Raw genomic sequence first — 19,147 nt, forward strand, 5'->3', positions numbered from 1 at the left:
TGTCACACAATGTGTCACCCACGCTGCGATCCAATGCTGAGGCGCTTTCACAGATCGACAACAGAGGACTTCAGGAACAAAAACTACTCTGAGATCAAAAGCGAGGGCATCGCTGAATCAATGTTCACCAGACGACACCAAGACACAGCTGCTGTGTCAGATGGACTCTCCGGGCTGCATTTTTGTCCTCATCCCTAGTGCTCTTAATGCTTTTGATTGTGATTTTACATCAGCAAAGCAGATTCCAACAGCGCCTCCATGGAGACCCGGCTTCTCATCTCTCTTTAGAAACCATGTGGCTCTCCAACTATTTCTACTGACTGCAAACACTTACTACTTTTGATTATGTTCCCACTGCGCTGTGTCCTCCTCTCAAGCAGGCCCAATCAACCTGCATGTCTTGTATGTACACACACACACACACACACACACACACACACACACACACACACACACACAAATACACTCACTGCCCCTGCAAGCATAATATAATTGGACAAAGATTTGAAATAACAGCATCTCCCAGTGGAGAGATAGTTTTTCTCCTGGCAGCAGTGAATTGATAATCCGCTCTGTAAAATACTCCTGGGGTCCTCACTCTCATGTGGAGCTGCTGCTGAATTGGTAGAGGCAGCATTCAGGGACGCAACACTCAATTCTCCATATCTCACATCGTCTAATCCTAATTGCCCCTGGCTGCAGAGCCACAAAACAGCAACATGCCAATAACGCAATTAATTACATGACACCAACTCTAATTTATTTGTTACCATATCCACAAATCTTGAGCAGTTTACTGCTGCGAGGCAGACTTGGAACGTTTTCTTTGATAATCTGAGAGTTTCCCTCACTGATGTAATGTGGCACTGTCATGACAGCATGTCACTGCCTCCCCAATAATCTCTGGAAAAGGTTGCCGTCTGGATGCCATTTTTGTCATCCCAGCTTTAAGACTGATGGCTTTATTTGACTGTAGGGTAGAGAAGGTTGAGTGTAAACTATCGGAGGAAGCAATAAATATGAAGCCTGTGCTAACAGTAGCGCTGCCACTGTTGGAGAACCAAAGGAGAAAAGGGATGTGTGGGAGGAGGTGAAAGACCTATCCTTGGAAAAAAGCCAAAAAGCACTCTGGTTCATTTTTCCACAGGTGTAATTAGGTGTGCATCTGGAAAACAGTACGAATGCGAGCACCGCTATACACACACCGAATAACAAAGGGCACACAAGCTCAGTGTCAACAGCACTTGATGATGGAGGGTCTGTTGAAGACGGGCAATAGTGAGGAAGCTTCCCCATCGGAGAGTAGCCCAAGAAACTGGTAATCCTTTTGCATTGTGAGATGAGATACTGTAGTTAGCCAAGTGACCTTGGCTCTATGTGAGAAGGATATTGCCAGAGGGCTGTACGCATCATGCTGGGAGATATTGCTATTTGGCGCACAGATACTGCAGCTGAAGCCCAGCATGCATCACACTCTCTGTGTTAAAAAAAAAAAAAAAAAAAAAAACACATTCTTGTGAGTTTTTGACTGTTTGGTTTCATGTTAGTACAGAACATGTTTGCTTTTTTTCTGCTAAATGTTATTTCAGTGGAAATGATTGTTTTCCGCCTGTTATCTTTCTCTCACAGTGAAAACAGACCAGATTTTCCTGCTCTCTCAGGGTGTTCTAAACAAATGTGAGCCAACCTTTCAGCCCCAGATATTAAAATTAATTAACTTACGCTTCATTTAACGTGCCTGACACTGTACCAACTTCAGACATGGAAAAATCACAGGCAAAATTAAATTAATTCAACATCTTACCCTTTTCCCTAAAATATTCTTAATATATATCCACTTCCCCTAGGGCTTGTCAGACAAGGTGTCAGCACACTGAACTCACTGCTGTACCAATGCATTGCAGGTTTTATAGACTTCTTCAGACACTTCGGAGTGTGTGAGTGGCTCGAGACAAGGAGAAATGAACGTCTTGGCTTCTAATCAATGATGCCTAATGACAAATAAAATGATGAAATTGCTGACTGCAGCCTGTACTGTTTCTCTGACAAACACCCTCCTTTATTCACCACTCATAGCTGTAATAGAAAATAAAGCTCATTTGAAGTAACAAAGTTTGAGACCACAAAATCTATCTTCCATTCATTGTTAATTGAACATCTCCAGGCTAGCATTTGAGGGGACTTGTTAATGCTCACAGTATTGATTGCCCTGTACTGGGGCTTCACAGTAACATTGGCAGCACTGCAGAAAGTGCACAAATCCAATCTTGCCCCCCCTTTTTTTTGTAATTGAAAGCTGACATTATCCCCCACATTAAAATTTCATGACCTGGGGACAAAGGCACGCCTCTGAAAAGTAAATCAGCCAGCATTGTCAATCGAAGCATGAACTAGTCGATCTAATTCCCAAAAACTTTTGGAAAAGTAACCTTCAAAGCAACTTTGCTACATGCAATAGGCCTACATAAAGCTTCAACTGACATTTCACTAAACCCCTCCTTAGAGCAGCGATTGTCCAATCGTAGCTGTGCAATGGTAACTGTCAAGGTTTAGATTTAAAACTGGTTATTTAAAGAGTTTAGAAAATGCTGTCTTTTTGTCCTTTCCAAAATCAAAAAGACAAAACTCAACTGCATCATCATACCAGTTAAAAACAAAGAATATGCACCTGCACAGTCAGTGTGTGAGACGTCAGTGTGGCAGCGTCTGGTGTGTAAACTGCATCAAAGGAATATACATCAGAGGGAGAATCAGCCACAGATGGTGATGTTTGTGTGTCCCAAATCCGATGCCCTGACAAATGTGGTAAAGGCTGAAGTTATGATTTGCAACTTTTTAGGACAACACAACCTGCCGAGATTGAGCAGCAGCCTCCAGAGCTGAGAAATGAAACCAGTAAAGAAGTACCAAAAACTCCAGTTCCTCAAATGGCCACTTGTTGCTGTCTCGAAAAAATGAGTCAATCCCCATAGGCCTCCATGTTAAAATGTCCAACTTTACAGCAGAAATAAACATGTTTACAGCCTGGTATACAAAATGGTTTTGGTCCCATAGTTAAGTACAGCTAGCTTTGTTGTTCATGAGAAGTACAGGTTGATTTTTTTCCATTTGTTTCAATTGTATTAAGGCTTAATTTCTGCATAATTAAGGGTGTGGCCACTTTGAGTGACAGTTGGGTTGTCATCAGGGGATAGTCCTCCTCATGACCTGTTTGCATGACCTGCCTCAGCTCCACTCAAGGTCCATGTCTTAGATCAGTTTTGAATAAGCTAGAAGTTAAGAGCACTGAGCTTCAAAACCTCTCTACAAAAAACCTTAAAGATGCATGGACTGCATTTTTACTGCAATCTGTGGCTGATATCTATTCAGATCACCTGACTAAACTTTTACCACATACATTACTGTTCAAAAGTGTGGGGTCAGTTAGAAATTTTATTTTTGAAAGAAAAACATTTTTTCAATGAAGATAACATTAAATGAATCAGAAATCCAGTCTAGACATTGTTAATGTGGAAAATCACTATTCTAGCTGGAAATGGCTGATTTTTAATGGAATATCTCCATAGGGGTACAGAGGAACATTTCCAGCAACCATCACTCCTGTGTTCTAATGCTACATTGTGTTAGCTAATGGTGTTGAAAGGCTAAAGGTAAGTGTCCACTAGATCCAGCAATGTCCCGCATCCCATTCGTTGTCTATGTGAAACGCACCGAGTTGCATGCTGGTCCACTTAAAGTGCATTTCAAGCTGCATTCCGGTGCATCTCCCCGGAGCAGGCAGCAGCTCATTTGCATAAAGACTCGAGTTCTACCTTATACGAATTCAATGGAGGTTCGATGCATCGCAAAACTTTTGTCAAACGTCTAAACTAGCTGTCGTTTAACTAAAACGAGGCAAGATTCAGCAACTGCACAGGTGATTTCTTGCCTCAGATGCTTTCAGAAATACTTTTCGCTGACGTGTTTTCGAAATAAAAGAGAAAGCTTGCGGCTGAGCGACCATGTTGGTCTGACACATCTACCAGACTGAATGTCTGAAGGCCTGTCATTGTGACCAGCTACCGCCCACCAAGTGTGCGATTTTCAGATGCAGCTTTTACATGCAGGAAAAACAGATCTACTGGACACGTAGCATAATTGATGATTAGAAAACCCTTGTGCAATTATGTTAGCACATGAATAAAATTGTGAATTTTCATGGAAAACATGAAAATGCCCAGGTGACATCAAACTGTTCGATGGTAGTGTATATGTTTATGGTGATTTTTTGCCAATCAATAATAATTTTATGTAAACATCCATAAACAATTCTGAATGGGATAAAATACATAGGCTATCATTTACAGACATTTTGTATGAATTGACATGTATTTTTGCTGCACTTAGCATTTCTGGCTAACATATTTACTGTTGACAGGTGGAACTAAGCACTACTTCCACAGCCAAGGAGCAACCTCAGTTTCTGGGTTAACATTACAAATTATATTAAAAAGTAATAGACGGAAGTCACTGAAGACAAACTGAAGCTTGCTGACCTCAGTAGAGTGAAATTATGGTCTATATCAGTCACACCTGTGCTTTTCCAGCCAAAATCTCTGCTGTCAAAAAGATCTATTGTGGACGTCGGCTGGCATGGCTTCACCGGAATACTTCATGGAGCTGAGCCATTGTAAACAAAATTTCTATCAACTGTGCTTTTCCTGACAGAACTGCCAAGAGGAAGGTCCATTTCCTCAGTGTAGCTCTGCCACGTTCTCTTGGATATTGGGGGAGTTTACACTTCAGCCAGATGTCGAGATTTCAGTGGGAGATGCAGGGAAATTGTTTAATATTTAGAACATGTTGATTCACCCCTCCTCAGTCAAAACAAGAAATGCGTGTAATATCTTTTGAAGATGTTATATATGAGCATTAATCTTGCTGTAACACATGTGAGCTATTAAAGTCCAAGGGTTTATAAATTAATTCATCGTCGTGGAAAGGTGCCACATATGCATTTAAAGAGGTCACTTCCCCAAACAAAACACATTAAAGATAATAAAAGAGTTAAATCCAGCTTATATGTGTGCTGACTCAGCAGTTATTAAGGGGGGGGGGGGGGGGGGGGCTCATATGAGCCTGGTTCTGCTCAAGCTTTCTTCTTGTTGAAAGGGAGTTTTTTCTTGCCACTGTCACGTAAGGGCTTGCTCTGGGGGTTCAGGCATATGGGTTCTGTAAAGCATCTTGAGACAATCTGAATTGTAATTGGCACTATATAAACAATATTGAACTGAACTGAAAATTTAATTATATTTTGAATTGTCACAAGGTGCCTGAACTTTGTATGTTCCTATAGAAAGAATTTCCACTATAAATTGATGCAACAACAACAAAAAAAAATTGGTCTATAAAAATTCCCATGCTCAGAATTTCATGAGGAAAATGAAATAAAATCCACATATCCAATGACTTCAGCCAAATTTGGAATCTGAGGTTTTTCTCATGCACAGCTGGACATTTGCTCTAGTGGTTTACCATCATCCTGATAAGTGTATAAGCCTTCAAACAGAGTTGATGTTAAGTGAGAGTAAATAAAGAGCCTGTTCTTACATTTTTCCTTCCTTCTTTGACTAACTTTGTTGGTCTCCTCAACTGTCTTCCTGTTTTTGCACAAATTCAGCCTCAGCCTAACATGCAGTCACTAAGTGCATACTAGACATCTGTTAGAGATTATACATGTCGAAACAGCTTAAAACAATAAAAATTGCAGTTACGTATGGAGCTAACATTACTTTGATTAGCTAGGTTGCTACAGGTGAAAACACCTGCCAGTGACAGTTGTGATATTATAGCCAAAATCAGTTTTGTGGTGTCTTGACAGCTCCAGATAGCAAAAGTTTCTCCTTTGTATTTTATTATTGGCATAAATGTAGGAATTGAAGGTAGAGGGAATACAAATGAACCATAATGAGCGCCTTTAATATTTTAGGCCCAATTTTATGAGTCAGTTTCTAAATTCGGTGCAAAACGCCATGGCAACAAATGCCACCATATGCACCATCAAAACCACAGATGTTACTATAAGCAGGAAAAAACATGATTTTACAGTGCATCACTCTATTTCTATTGCCCTGCTTCCACTTTACCCAGGCTGTCTGCTCCTCCATGCACACTCCTCATGCACTGCAGCTCTACTCCATCCCCACCAGCCCACTACACACACACACACACACACACACACACACACACACACACACACACACACACACACACACACACACACACACACACACACACACGCGTGCACACACTGCCAGCAGCCGTCATTCCACTGTGTATGTTCAGCTGGCCTGTCAAGTCCCCATCCAGCCAAGTGCCCACCCATCTGTTGAACCTAAGACAGCATGCAAATCTGAAACTAGAGAGGAAATGTTCTATCAAACGATGAACTTATCTGCATGCAAACAGTGGCTTCCAGGGGCCTCTGGGGTCCCAGGCCCACTATGCTGCAGTGTTGGAGGCGAAGCAACACTGATGTAAGATACAGTCCTGGCCTTGATTAAGCAGTTCATTATTACTCCATGTATTGCTTTTTTTTTTTTTTTTTAATCTGAGTACATTATGTTTTTATAGTAATTGATGTTGGTAAAAAATAAAAAATAAAAGTTTATTCATTTGATTTGTTTTAAAAATTTCATGTTTATTTTATAAAGCCAGTCAGCTTCAAACATATTGACTTTAAGCTCCTCTCTGGTCCTTGATTAAACCCCTCACAACTCATCTCTGTGTGAGCTACATATTTGGAAGTGTTTTTGCTTTGAAATTAATCCTTTAAAATAGACGTCTACACTGTTGCCTTCCCCCTGCTGCAGCTCGAGCACACCAGCTCACCTACTCTGTTCAACACTGTAAAATACTCTATGCTGCATAGTGGCAAATTGGAATAATGGAGTAAGTAATTCAAATTGAAAAACTATTCTGAAGAAGAATAATAATAGCTGTCTTTCCACTTCAGGCAAGAGGTGGCACCGTATTTTACAGGAACGCAGTTGACCTTTTCAGACCGAAACCCTGAATGCACCACAATGACAAACATTACTTACTGCAGTTTTATGGGCACGTAGGAAATAGAACAACAGAGATTTGTTACGTTAGCCTACATGGCAATTTTTAGGTTGAAGATGATAATGTTAGACAAAAGAAGAATGATACTCGACGAGGACATCTAGAGGGTACAAATATAGCACCTGTTGTCCTCTCCAGTTAGCGTTTGTCCTCACTGAGTTTAAAGAATCAGATTTGCAACCGGCAGAGCATTATTTCAGGGCTGCTCAGAAGTACTTATCTGGGGAAGGTACTTTCTTTTACCCCAAAAGCAACCCTGAAAGAGGTTCTACACAGTGCTTCTTGCAGTTAGAATACACACACACACACACACACAAAGATTCAGTCTGCCCTAAGACAACAGTTAAGTTCCTACAGTGGAAAACTCAATGATACAGAAAGCCTCACAGTGTAAACTGAAAGGATGGGTCCCTTAGGTTTGTTTTGTATCAAAGTCCAGATGTCTGAAACATGTGAATGCCCAGCCATGGCACTGATTGCTTATTTCACTCGGGATGTCTTTTCCAGATTATCAAAAACACATACAGACATGTTAACAAATTTAAAAACTTGACTTTCACCAGAGGGGGCTTTCAGCTTTGTAATGTGTTTCTATGCACTCAGAACTCCTTTCTTAGGGGACAAGAAGAGAGTTCTCTAAGGCCTAGGAATAGAACAGAATATAATAAAATAGAATAATACTTTATTGATCCTTTACAGGAAATTATTTTGTTACAGCAGCATGTAGACATGCAAACAACCCACAAACCCAACAGAACACCAACACTAATAGTCATCAATATGACCATATACATAGTATATGAGCTAGACAAAATAATAAAAGTTAAAACATATGCACAGCATGTACATCAAGTTAAAATATTAATGTGAATTGAAAAGCCTGATTGCAGCTGGTAGGGGGAGATGAGTCTATGGCTGAAGGTGCTCTGCCTAAACACCTCTGTAGTGGATAAAAAGCATTGCTCAGTAATATAGAGTTCAGTTTCCTGAGAATTCTCACCCCAGCCACCCGTTGTACTGATTCCAGCTCAACACCATTTGTGGAGCTCGCCTTCTTGATCAGCTTATTTAGCTGGTTTCTGTCCCTGGAGCGAGCCCCCTCCCCCCAACACACAAACCCAAAGAATAAAGCCCTGGCTGCCACAGTCTGGTAAAATGTACACAGAAGAGGCCTGCTGATGTTAAAAAAAATCTTAACCTTCGCAGGAAGTAAAGTCTGTTTTGGTTCGTCTTGTGCACTACCTCCATGTGTCTGGACCAGTCCAGCTTGTCGTCCAGCTGCACTCCCAATATATATACAAAAAAAAATAATTACTCTTTGGATTGATAAAAACTGACAGAGAAAATCAGTTGCAGACATTTGATATGAAACTCTTCCTGAGCAGCAACGGCATTATGTTTCAGTGGCATCAGGAGGGAGAAGGTAAGCAGTCACCCAGCTGAGGGCACAAATCAGATCAACAAGTCTCCTCAGGCCTGAGGCTATTATAGCTCAGTGGACTTTAGTTTGGGTGAGTTCACCCTGCTCACTGCAAATAAGTCTCTCTATTATCCTATTAGTCAGTTACACTTATGGAAACACTTGTATTGATCCTGTGGGTGAAAATCTACAAAAACAGATATATGATGGATCAAGGGACACTATAGGAATATTACAGTGGGTGAGTAGAATATTAGGTGTCATCAATCTGGGCTTGTCACTCTTTGCCAGTGTGTGTTTAATAATATAAGACGTGAAATTACAGTAAAAGAGAACGAGGAAAGATATGAAGTTGGTCCATAAATGGATGAGATAAATTCTTTATTACTATATAGGTTATTGTTCATTCTTGCAGCACTAAGCTGCAGGCGAACACCGGGACCTGGTCACGCATGTCAAAAGAAATAAAAAATAAAAAATCCTGATGAGAGTGTGTGTGAGTGAGGATGCTGAGGGGCGTAGCAGTGCTGTGCCCCTCATGGTCAGCGCTCAGGAATTAAAATGCATGCTTCTCATTGCCTGGGAGCGAGGAACGGTGGACCCATACGCCAGCAAACTGTTCCCAGCCATCCGCCTCCTTCGCGGAAAACAAAAAAGAAACCCAAAACGCATGGATGTTCCAGTTCCAAGAGGAGAGTAGCGGACCTCCTCCCGGTGTTTTAATATTCAAACAGGCAGCGGTGCGGGGTTGCCAGTTTGGAGCTTGTTTCCCCCTTAAATTGCACCCTTCAAGCTGTGGCAGGGCTCATTTGCTCGCTCCTTCGCTCTCCGTGGAGCCGCCGCTGCTTCCGCGCTGCAGCGCAAATAACGGGACTTCGCTGGCAGCTCGGGATTGACTTTAGGTGAGTGTGGAGACACAGCCCGTATTTTTTAACTCTGTAGACCGCACCGTATTCACCTTATATTCTAATTATAGCTTTAAAGCTGTGTGCGCTAAACTGAGCGGCGCGCATGCAGGCTTAAAGTCTTAAAGTGCTGCTGACCAGGTGTTGCACTTTAACTTTCTGCTGCAAAAATACAAAGACTTGGATGCTTCATAGAAAGCAGAAGGATGCTTTTGTCTTGTGATTCAAAAAAAAATAAATAAAATCACCTCTGCTTGTTTATAAGAACACTTATTGATGTTTAGAACTGAAAATTGATGCTTTTTATGTGGATATCAGCTAAACTGTGCGTATTTCTTTTCATTGGGAAGAGTCATGTTGAGAAAAGGCAACTTCTTCTCTTTGGAGGGCAGCTTTAGATCTCTTGCATCTGGATTCTTTGATAGGGGGCTGCTGGCTAATTCAGGCAGTGCTTATCTGTTTTACTTGGAAAACTGCTATTTAAACCATCCACTGTGTTAAGCCCAAGCTTGAGCAACTGTTGATTACACAGCAGACGTGCAGAGAGGAGATATCTCTGAGCAGAACACTTCCCAGTAGCTGTCTGGTGTCCTGGAAGCAGCCTCATTAAGTAAAACAACAATCTCCTCTGACAGAAATCTTTCTAATGTGTTGTAAACATTAATCACTCTGTGTTTCATTATCTGTGTAATATCCCGGTGTTGGTAAACTAGAGCGTTTTTTTGTGGGGTTATGAGTTTTGTAATGATCCCCTATGTTATGTGTTTTGTCTGAGGTGTCACCTCATTTACCACTGAAGGTGTGTGCAGCCCACTGGTTAATTCTCCGCTGAAATCTCCTTGCCATTATAAATAATAAGCAAGTAGAATACATTAGCTCAGCCTGTTCCTCATCACGTCTCCAATCAGATTGGATGGCATGACCTTGGGGGACCGTGCTGCAGTATTTAGAAAGGAGGGTGGCAGAGATGGAGATGGGGTGCTTTGGTGGCATCCATTATCAAGGAACTCAATTGCATGTGGGAAATGTAGTTGCCATAAGCAATTGCCATTTGTAGCACTATATAAGATAGAGGAGCTATTTTGAGAGAAATGTGTGTTATCCCGATAATATGCACTTCAGACGGTCCTCTGCGCTTTTTCATCTGTACATACATTGTAATTTAAAAGAAGTGTGATTCCTCTGAAGCAAAGTCCTTTGTGGGCTCCTTTTTAACAATGGTGCATGCAAGAGGCAATGAGTCACAGTGAATCATGGCAACTCTCACCAGCTGCCAGCCAGATGAAGACATGCTGCAAGGAAAAGTCTGATGAAACTGCAGTCACAGTTTTGCTGCCGTTTCCACTTCAAAGCACGCCACGGCGAACAGAAATGTATAGCGCTCCGCGAGGGTGCCGAACAGCTCGCTCAAAGTTTGTGTGAGTTTCCTTAACAGTCCAACTTCCAGTTTTAAGATCTTTCCTGCGAGGTATTTCCTCCAGTCTTTAGCTGCCATGGCGTGGAGGCTGAGTTAAGACAGCGAAGGCTTTACTGTAATCAGTTATTCAGCTCCGGCATTCAGACTCTCAGCTCCAGACAGAGGAATCCCCGTGGCTCACCGCAGACCCAATCAGACCCTTTAAGTACATGGCTTTGCAACAAGGTCTGGGACCAAGACTGCAGCAGCAACGGCAAAAATGTTTCCAGTCCCCGGGGTGGTGGTCTACATGCATCCGCCGCATGTACAAGTATATTTCACTAATAGTTAGTGTCTTTTGTTCAGGCCTTCCGACTCACTCACACACTGTCTTTTCCCTTCAAAGTATTCCCCTTGGACTTCTCCCTGGCTTTGTGATTTGCCCTCTGTTTCCACTTAACAGTCTTGGCTATTTTCCAAGAAACACCTCAGCACCATTCTTTCCCCCCCAAGGCATGAGCAGACTTCTTATACTCTGGGCACATGTGGAGAATACATGGCATTTACTGTATGTGAGCGTTCACAGAGCAACGTTTTACTTCATCTCGGCTACATTTTCCCCACATGGGAGGTTATCACAGACGATTGCAAAATGACAATTTAACCACGGCTCCCTCCACAACAAAGAAAGCCATCCGGTGATTGCAGCCCTAATCTTTCCCAGGCGCAATCAACGACGTCGAGACTACACATCAGTCCTGCAATTAGGCTTGTCAAATTACCGCGTGGCTTTTATCCGCCACTGCTTGTTTGATAATGCTTATTGGCAGGTGTCGTCGGAACAGAGATAGGGAATGCACAGCTGATGCATTATGTAAACCCGTACTGTACCATGCAGCAGATGTTTCATCCCATCTACATAACCATACATCTCCATATCACAAACATCCTCAGGAGTTTTCTTGTCATTTTTTTCTTCATTTTGATGGACACATGCGGCGTCCTTGACTTTCATCATTTTGTTGTCAACCTTTGCGCTTCTCTGCAGATTGTCCTCTTGCTGTCCTAATCGTTTTCTGGTACAATCCGTTAGCCTGAGAGTGTGCATCTCTCCTTTAGTGTCATCATCAATGTAAAGCATCTACAGCACCTTTTATCCTCCTTATAGTCATGTTGACAGGCCTACAGCATCTGCGACCTTGCGAGGGAAAATGCCTTCATTCTTTACTAAAATTGAGACTCACCTATACAATATACAGCACGTAGTGTATACAGTATGGTCTGCATGTGTTTGGCTGCTTCTTTTGTCTTCAGCTGGATTTTATTAGCCAACTGAAAAGGAAAAAATCATTTTGTCAGTGGGCTCCACATGCATCCTTTTTTTGTGGGTTTATTTGAAGGAAAGGCTAATTGTTATGCCTCGGAGGTCCATTGTTAATTAGAAGTTATCTCGGGCAGCTCTCACATGGTCACCGCTCTAATTGGCAGTCAAAGCTGTGTGCCACCTGGCCTAGCCTTTAACTCACCAGGTGCTCCCAGCAAAACCGCTGGCCTTGGCATTATGTGGGTATGGCCCTTTTAAACGAAGACAGACAGCAAAGACGGAGGGAGACGGAGGGAGGGAATGATGGAAACAAGCGCAAAAGATACCGGAGTGTGAGCCACGTGCCGGACAACTCTGCTAAAATGACACATCAGAGAAACAGCAGTAAAAGGTTATTTCATGCTATGTAGCTAAACAGGCTTTTTGAAGGCGACATGAGACAAAGGTTCAGAGAAATTAGTGTAATCTTTTGATTCGCACGTTGTCACACATCACACCTCTTTGTTTCAGATTTCTAGCACCGCAGGGGAAGTGAGGTGGCAGCACATCAACACTCCACACAGCCTGTGAAGGTTTGTTTACCTGTTATTGGGGAAGAATAAGTTTCGCCCGTGAATATGAACAATAGCTGGCATCAGAAAGGTTTGTGTCTGTTTCAACATCTGTCCATGGAGAACTGAACTGATGAGAGCAGTCATGTGATAAAGTCTTTTTTTTCTTGCTAATCACAGAGGAAGATGAATGTGAAAATCAATTCAAGCGAAATGTTTTTCTAAAACAGAATCCACATTAGGTCTGTTTTTCAGTGCAGCTTTAACGCAGAGCTGGAAACATGGAGAAAAAGCAATGATTTAATCAAGAGATAGTGCAGCTGCTTTTCACAATGAATTGGAAACTCACACCAGGAAATCACACCATAAGCTGAATAGTGTCAGACTCCTCCTCATATAATTGAGAGTCATGTTGTGTCTCCACTGTGAGAGAAAATTCATCCATGACCCTCATAAATCTTGACTAACTGGTCCAAGAGCAGGGGAATCATAATGTTTTGTCCTTTCAAAAGGCCAGACAGGTGCGACCTGTGTCTGACACAAACAGACCTCTGATAAAATGTGCCTTGCATCGCTGTGCTCCGGAGGACAAAAGACCTCTTGTCTTTTCGCACCACAAAGTCAATAGCTTTGTTTTGTCTTGTTGCTCCGGCATCTAAAGTTCACACTAATTCCCAAATGTGTCATCCTTTTGTTCTTTGATCACAATGGGAATTTGTGATGTAAAGTGGATTTAGACTAAGCACTGTATCTTGATGGATAAAGCAAGGAGAAGTGCTATAAAAATGTTTTGTAACTGTGTAGTGATAGTCAGCCTCAGGCAGAATGTGTGAACGTCGTACAGCAGAGCAGAGGATGATGTGGATCCGTGTGATTTGTTGTTGTTGCCGTTTATTTTCTCCAGGAGCTGTTGTGTTTAGGCCCAGAGCTTTGGCAGCGTGTGTTTCATGATGTCGGCCTACGTATTCTGCATATACAGTAAATGTACAGTGCATCACCGAAGAGAAAAAGCTTGTGTTTAATCCACATATAAGCATATAAGCAATAATGATTTAGAACTAAGCCGCAAATGTCAATTAAAAAAATATATGTAGAGAAAAAAACAGGCCATAAAGAATAGTTAAGATAGCAACCCACTGCCCTATACAGACTAATCATAATAAACAGGCCTATCACAGTTATAATTACTGGCAGTAGAATCATTACTTTCCCTAATGCTCCACTGCAACTATCGTTAATAACACTTCATTAATTAAACATACCATGGAAAACAGCAGCTCTGCTCAGTGAAAAGGACTTCTCCTTGGATGGACCCACGGAGTTACAGAGTGTAGCTTAATTTTGCTCTGGAGGTCATTTCAGGAATAATGAGCGAGAGAAATGTAAATACTCTTCTTTGCTTCACTGCTGGATCACTTGGAATACCTGAGACAAGTCAAATCTGAAATTTAGGTTCATAATGAGCTGCTTATTTTAATACAAGCTGGACTACTGGACTGAAAATGTGATCTTTATGCTCTGGAAAAAAACAGAATGTCTGAGACAGGTACTGATTGATGATAAGTTTTAGCTATGCCATAATTTTCTAGGTCTTGGGAAAATTGCAAGACAGATTTTAGACAGCTAAACCCTCGGATTTTCTTTGTGTGAAATTGGCAGATTGGTACCATCTTCATGTCTGGAAACTAAATGCAGAGCAGGGTTCTGTTGAGGTAAGCTTAGGAGGTGTGATTAAAAAATGATGACACTGCGCCTGTAAAAAGCAAAAAAATGTTCCTGATTTAAATTTGGCCAGTGTCCCTTTAGAAGGAGTCTTCTTGTGCAGCAATACACTGCTCTCAGTGCTCCTGGCACATTTATAACACCGTCTTGAAGTCCTGTTCTGAACCTTAAACCTCCACAAACATCAGACTGACTCAACCTTCATGTCGAGGAGCATCAGTGGTGACCAGAGGTGGGTCTGTGGCCAAAACAGTCATTTTCAGTGGAAAAATCCACAGTCTCCCAGCCTGGAGAAGAAGCTTAAGGTCAACATACTTGTCATTTTTTCGATATTCTCTGGGTTGTGAACTGTGAATTCCTCTAACAGGGTCGGACTATGAGTTCTACTCTAACTTGCTGAAGAGTCTTAAAGGGAACAATCAGTAAAAAGGAATTTAACTGAGACACATGGCATAGTGCAAATGCACATCTGCTAATGTTCAAAACATGTTGTTTTTTTTGTCTGCACCAACTCAGTTATCATTCGCTCCCAGCCCTAATCACAAACTTGACAGCCTGTGACGTCCTCCTCCTCCCCAAAATGAAAGTCAAGTTGAAGGGTGGCTGTTGCAACACAGTGGGGGGAGATCCAGTTTGGGTTGCAGATGATGCTTGACATACTTACAGAATGGAGCTTCCACAGAGCATTCCCAACGTGGCAGGAGCGCTGGCAGCAAGAGTATCACTCCACAAGGACACTACTTTGAAGAGGGTGGTGCAGGCCTCAACAGTTATTCAGTTTCAAATTGAAATTGCAATTCCAAACAATGCACAAAGGCTGCTAATTGGGATATATAATATGCAGCCCAACTGATCTATGATTTAAGCTGTCATGTTGATGGTTTTAAAAATTCATTTTGTCCTTTTGTCATAGTCGAACTTATGATGGTGTCCCATGTTGTAATGCTTCATTGCATGTTTTAAATCTAAAATAATAATAATAATTTTAGCATTTTAGCATCAAGACTATAAACAGAGGAATTAGCTAGTCTGTCAAAAGAAATGATTTGTTGTATCTGTCTAACTCATGCTCTGTACCTAATCTCAGGGCTTCAGTGGCATTTGTTTTATGATGTTAACATTACCTGAATTTATTTGTTGCTTAGGATCAACAGAAATGAACAGAGCATCACCATAGGCACTAGATGTGGTAAATTTGTTAGAAAATAGCAGCCACATAGCAATATTAGCATTTATTTGCAGTTGTGTTTCTGGTAAGTGGCAACTTCAATATTCTCCCTGCTTTTAGCTCCACCAACACCTGAGGGAAGTATCTGGCTCCTCAGCTGCTAATTGCTGCTCACCATTCACCAGCTAGTGGCTAATTTTGTCCGTTATTTAATTCTGGGTTTTTAGAGCTTTTTCACTCAACACTGGAACATCGTGTGACTGAAAATGGCACAGACAGCAGCAGTGCAACTGAACCAAAACAGTTAAAATTGCAATAGACAGAAATCTAGAAAAGGCAAAACAACAACAACAACAAAAACCCAACAGAACTTAAAAATACAGCCCTTCTCTTGCACCTCCTCCAGTATATGTCTCGGGCCATTCCTCCAGATAAGCATCCACATGCTTCAAACACACAAAAATAGTCAAGTTAAAATTCAACATTCACTAGTCCTGTTTATCCCACTGCAGCACCTCTCCCCATATTTGCCATTTACTTTGTAGCTCTTTATACTCTCTTACCTCCATGTGATTGGCAGAAGTCTCCCGTCTTGGGCTAGATTTTCTACAGCCTGAAATGCAGAGCCAAGATGAGGTGCAGAACTCTAGTTTCCTCTCAGACCACTTGAATTACAATATGCTGAAAGGTTTGTATGGAGTTTTTGCCCAGTGTCACCTAAAAAAGTCAGCAACTGCCTTAGCTTGAAGTTACAGGCCAGATAACCAAAGAAGGAGCTGAAAGATGCTAAAATGTTGTGTTGGGCGGAGGGGACCTGCAGTTGTGTGATAATGGAGAATCAGAATAACTTTAATAATCCTCACAGGGAAGCTTCTTTGCAACAGCTGCTGGATTTGTCTCTTTTTTTGTATGTCTTCTTCTGTCAGTTATCACTACCAGCTAGCGCTCACACATGCACGCAATCCATTATTAAAGTAAGTTATGCTGATTAAAGCGTCTTTAATGAACACACATCAGACTGTTTTTTTAATTTTCCTCTTTTCACTCTTAGAAATATGGGAAACAAGTACATTCCACTAAATGTTGCACGTCTACAAAGCTGCATTTCCATATGCAGTTGTATTTAGATTACTCCTAGTAGGAAGGAGAATTAATCATTGCTGCAAACTACTCATAGCTGTCTAATAACTGCATAACTCTTGCATTTCTGAGAAATGTTTCTTCACACTGTGTAGTGAGTTACTCTGTCTTTCCAAACGTCTTCATCAGAGTCCCACACACATGCTAGTTGGCTTCTACAATGTTATGAATAATTACTGTCTTCAATTTGGTCCTTTAATCAGCATTGGAAGTACATCTGGCTGGCTTCTACGCGGATATACCATGGATATCTAAAGTGCACAGACTCTTTCTAATTTCCAAGTTTTTATTGCCTTGAAGGCTGAAATGAAAACCTATTAAATCAAACTTGATTTTTTTCCATTTTCATTTGGATATGCTGAAGTCACGAGGAAAAGGTAAAAATGAGAAGCAGCTAATTTCTGCCTCTGTATTAAAAATGGAAAACGAAAACTGCACGGTTGTGTAATGCTTAACGCCCTGCACTTTTTGCTTTTTACTTTTTGATAACACCCGTAACCTTTTTGGATATGTTTCTACCATCTCAGTAAGTCTGAAACTAGGAATTTTCCTCTCATTTCTCTCTTCAGACTGAAAGGCGTTTCTCTGTATACACTCCTTTCTGGATCAATCCACAGAGTTTGTACGGCTGTAAAAGTCCAGGATAAAAACCTTCCCTTTGTCTCAGCTGCTTGGTTGGTTTGGCTGTGTGCTTTGGTTTGCTGTCAAGTTGAAAGATGGATTTCTTCTTTGACGTGAGCAGTGTGTTCTGTTCCAGAGCGCAGCACATTTTCCCCTAAAATATCTCGGTATTTGGAGCCATTCATCTTCCCATTTACCCTGAGCAGAGCCCCTGTCCAGCCTTATGGATGCCGCACTTAAAGAAGAATACCTCTGCCATTCATAGTTTGGTTCCTGTTGGCTGGAATTTACTTATCACCATCATTTAACGGTTTATGCTGAGTGTACATGAATGGTGTTCTCTGAGTAGCATTATTTATTTGCCGCCTCATTTATTCAATTTCTTGACTGACCTTAGGGGTCATTATGGAGCATTATAATATCCACAGCTGACACCCTGAGCCAGGGTCAGTCACTGTGTTCAGGGTGTCTCTGGCATGATGTGTCCTTGTTAAACATACATTATTTATATTTAATTCTTAATACACTGTAGTTGAACCTACAGCAGCTTCAGGAAAGAAAATTAATTGTACACTACCGTTCAAAAGTTTGGAGTCACTTAGAAATGTTCTCATTTTTGAAAGAAAAGCAGTTTTTTTTTATGAAGATAACGTTAAATGAATCAGAAATACAGTCCAGACATTGTTAATGTGGTAAATGACTATTCTAGCTGGAAATGGATGATTTTTAATGGAATATCTACATAGAGGTACAGAGGAACATTTCCAGCAACCATCATTCCTGTGTTCTAATAGTATATTGTGTTAGCTAATGGTGTTGAAAGGCTAGTTGATGATTAGAAATTCCTTGTTCAGTTGTGTTAGCACATAAATAAAAGTGTGAATTTTCATGGAAAACATGAAATTGCCTGAGTGACCCCAAACTTTTGAACGGTAGTATATGCACAGGGTGTCCTTAAAGTCCCATTACGGTAATTATAATTTTTTTGCCTCCACAGATTAAATATGGCTTTGTCAAAGAAGAAACAGTTCTACTGGTACTTCTCAGTAGACGTGAAGGATGGACATATCGAAAGATAGGGTTAAGGTTCGGGAAGTGATTTTTTTGGGGCTTGTATGAATTTTAACCCTGACCAATTCTATAGTTTCGGCTGATACATTTAATCTTCCAGAACGGGGTTTGTCCATGACACTGCCCATTTTTAAAAACTTTATAACTACCTGAAGTACCGCTTCAGCTCTTTCTTCTTTCAACAAAGCCATATTTAATCTGTGGAGGTATAAAAATATATATATATAGTTAACAAGATTTCTGATGTGTTCAGACTTTAGGGACACCCTGTATATCAAAAGATTTTAAACAGTGCAATATTGCAAAATTATTAAATTGGGACTTAAATAATTAACAAACTCAGTGTGTCTCAGCAAACTAAAGCAAGCAAAAATTTTAGATGTCAACTGTTGCTTTCACCAGTCGTTGCCTGTAAATTAACTCCGCTTTAAGAAATGCAAAAAAAAAAAAAGACATCTCTGCAGACTAGAAAAAAATGTCCAACACAGTAACCTACAGTTTAAGCTTTTACTTTTATGTAAATGTTATAACATGTAATGCTTAATGTCTTAAATACTAAACTGGAGAGATGCTGGTCAGAGGATTGTCTTTGTCAGAACCAGTCCAACTGTCTTCTCCCACTACCAGTCTGTATGCAAAGCTAAGCTAGCCGGCTGCTGGCTACTGGCTTGATGGACACATATGGGATGAATATTGATTTTTCATCTGACTCTCTGCACGAAAGT

General features: G+C 41.0%; 1 protein-coding gene across 10 annotated transcripts in view; it reads left to right on the forward strand.

Moving 5' to 3' along the window:
- The first annotated feature begins 9,096 nt into the window (after positions 1–9,096).
- LOC111564276 (CMP-N-acetylneuraminate-beta-galactosamide-alpha-2,3-sialyltransferase 1-like) overlaps positions 9,097–19,147 on the forward strand; it is an 89,528-nt gene continuing 79,477 nt past the window's right edge. For 9 of the 10 annotated variants that reach the window (XR_008604178.1, XR_008604177.1, XR_008604176.1 and 6 more), the window contains exon 1: positions 9,097–9,426. The gene's annotated coding sequence lies outside the window, so the exon portion shown is untranslated. Of the gene's footprint in view, positions 9,427–12,659; positions 12,722–19,147 lie in introns of all 10 variants that reach the window. The other variant, XM_055018015.1, reaches the window with a different exon arrangement.

The sequence above is a fragment of the Amphiprion ocellaris genome, chromosome 15 (assembly GCF_022539595.1).
Source record: "Amphiprion ocellaris isolate individual 3 ecotype Okinawa chromosome 15, ASM2253959v1, whole genome shotgun sequence".
Classification (NCBI taxonomy): domain Eukaryota; kingdom Metazoa; phylum Chordata; class Actinopteri; family Pomacentridae; genus Amphiprion; species Amphiprion ocellaris.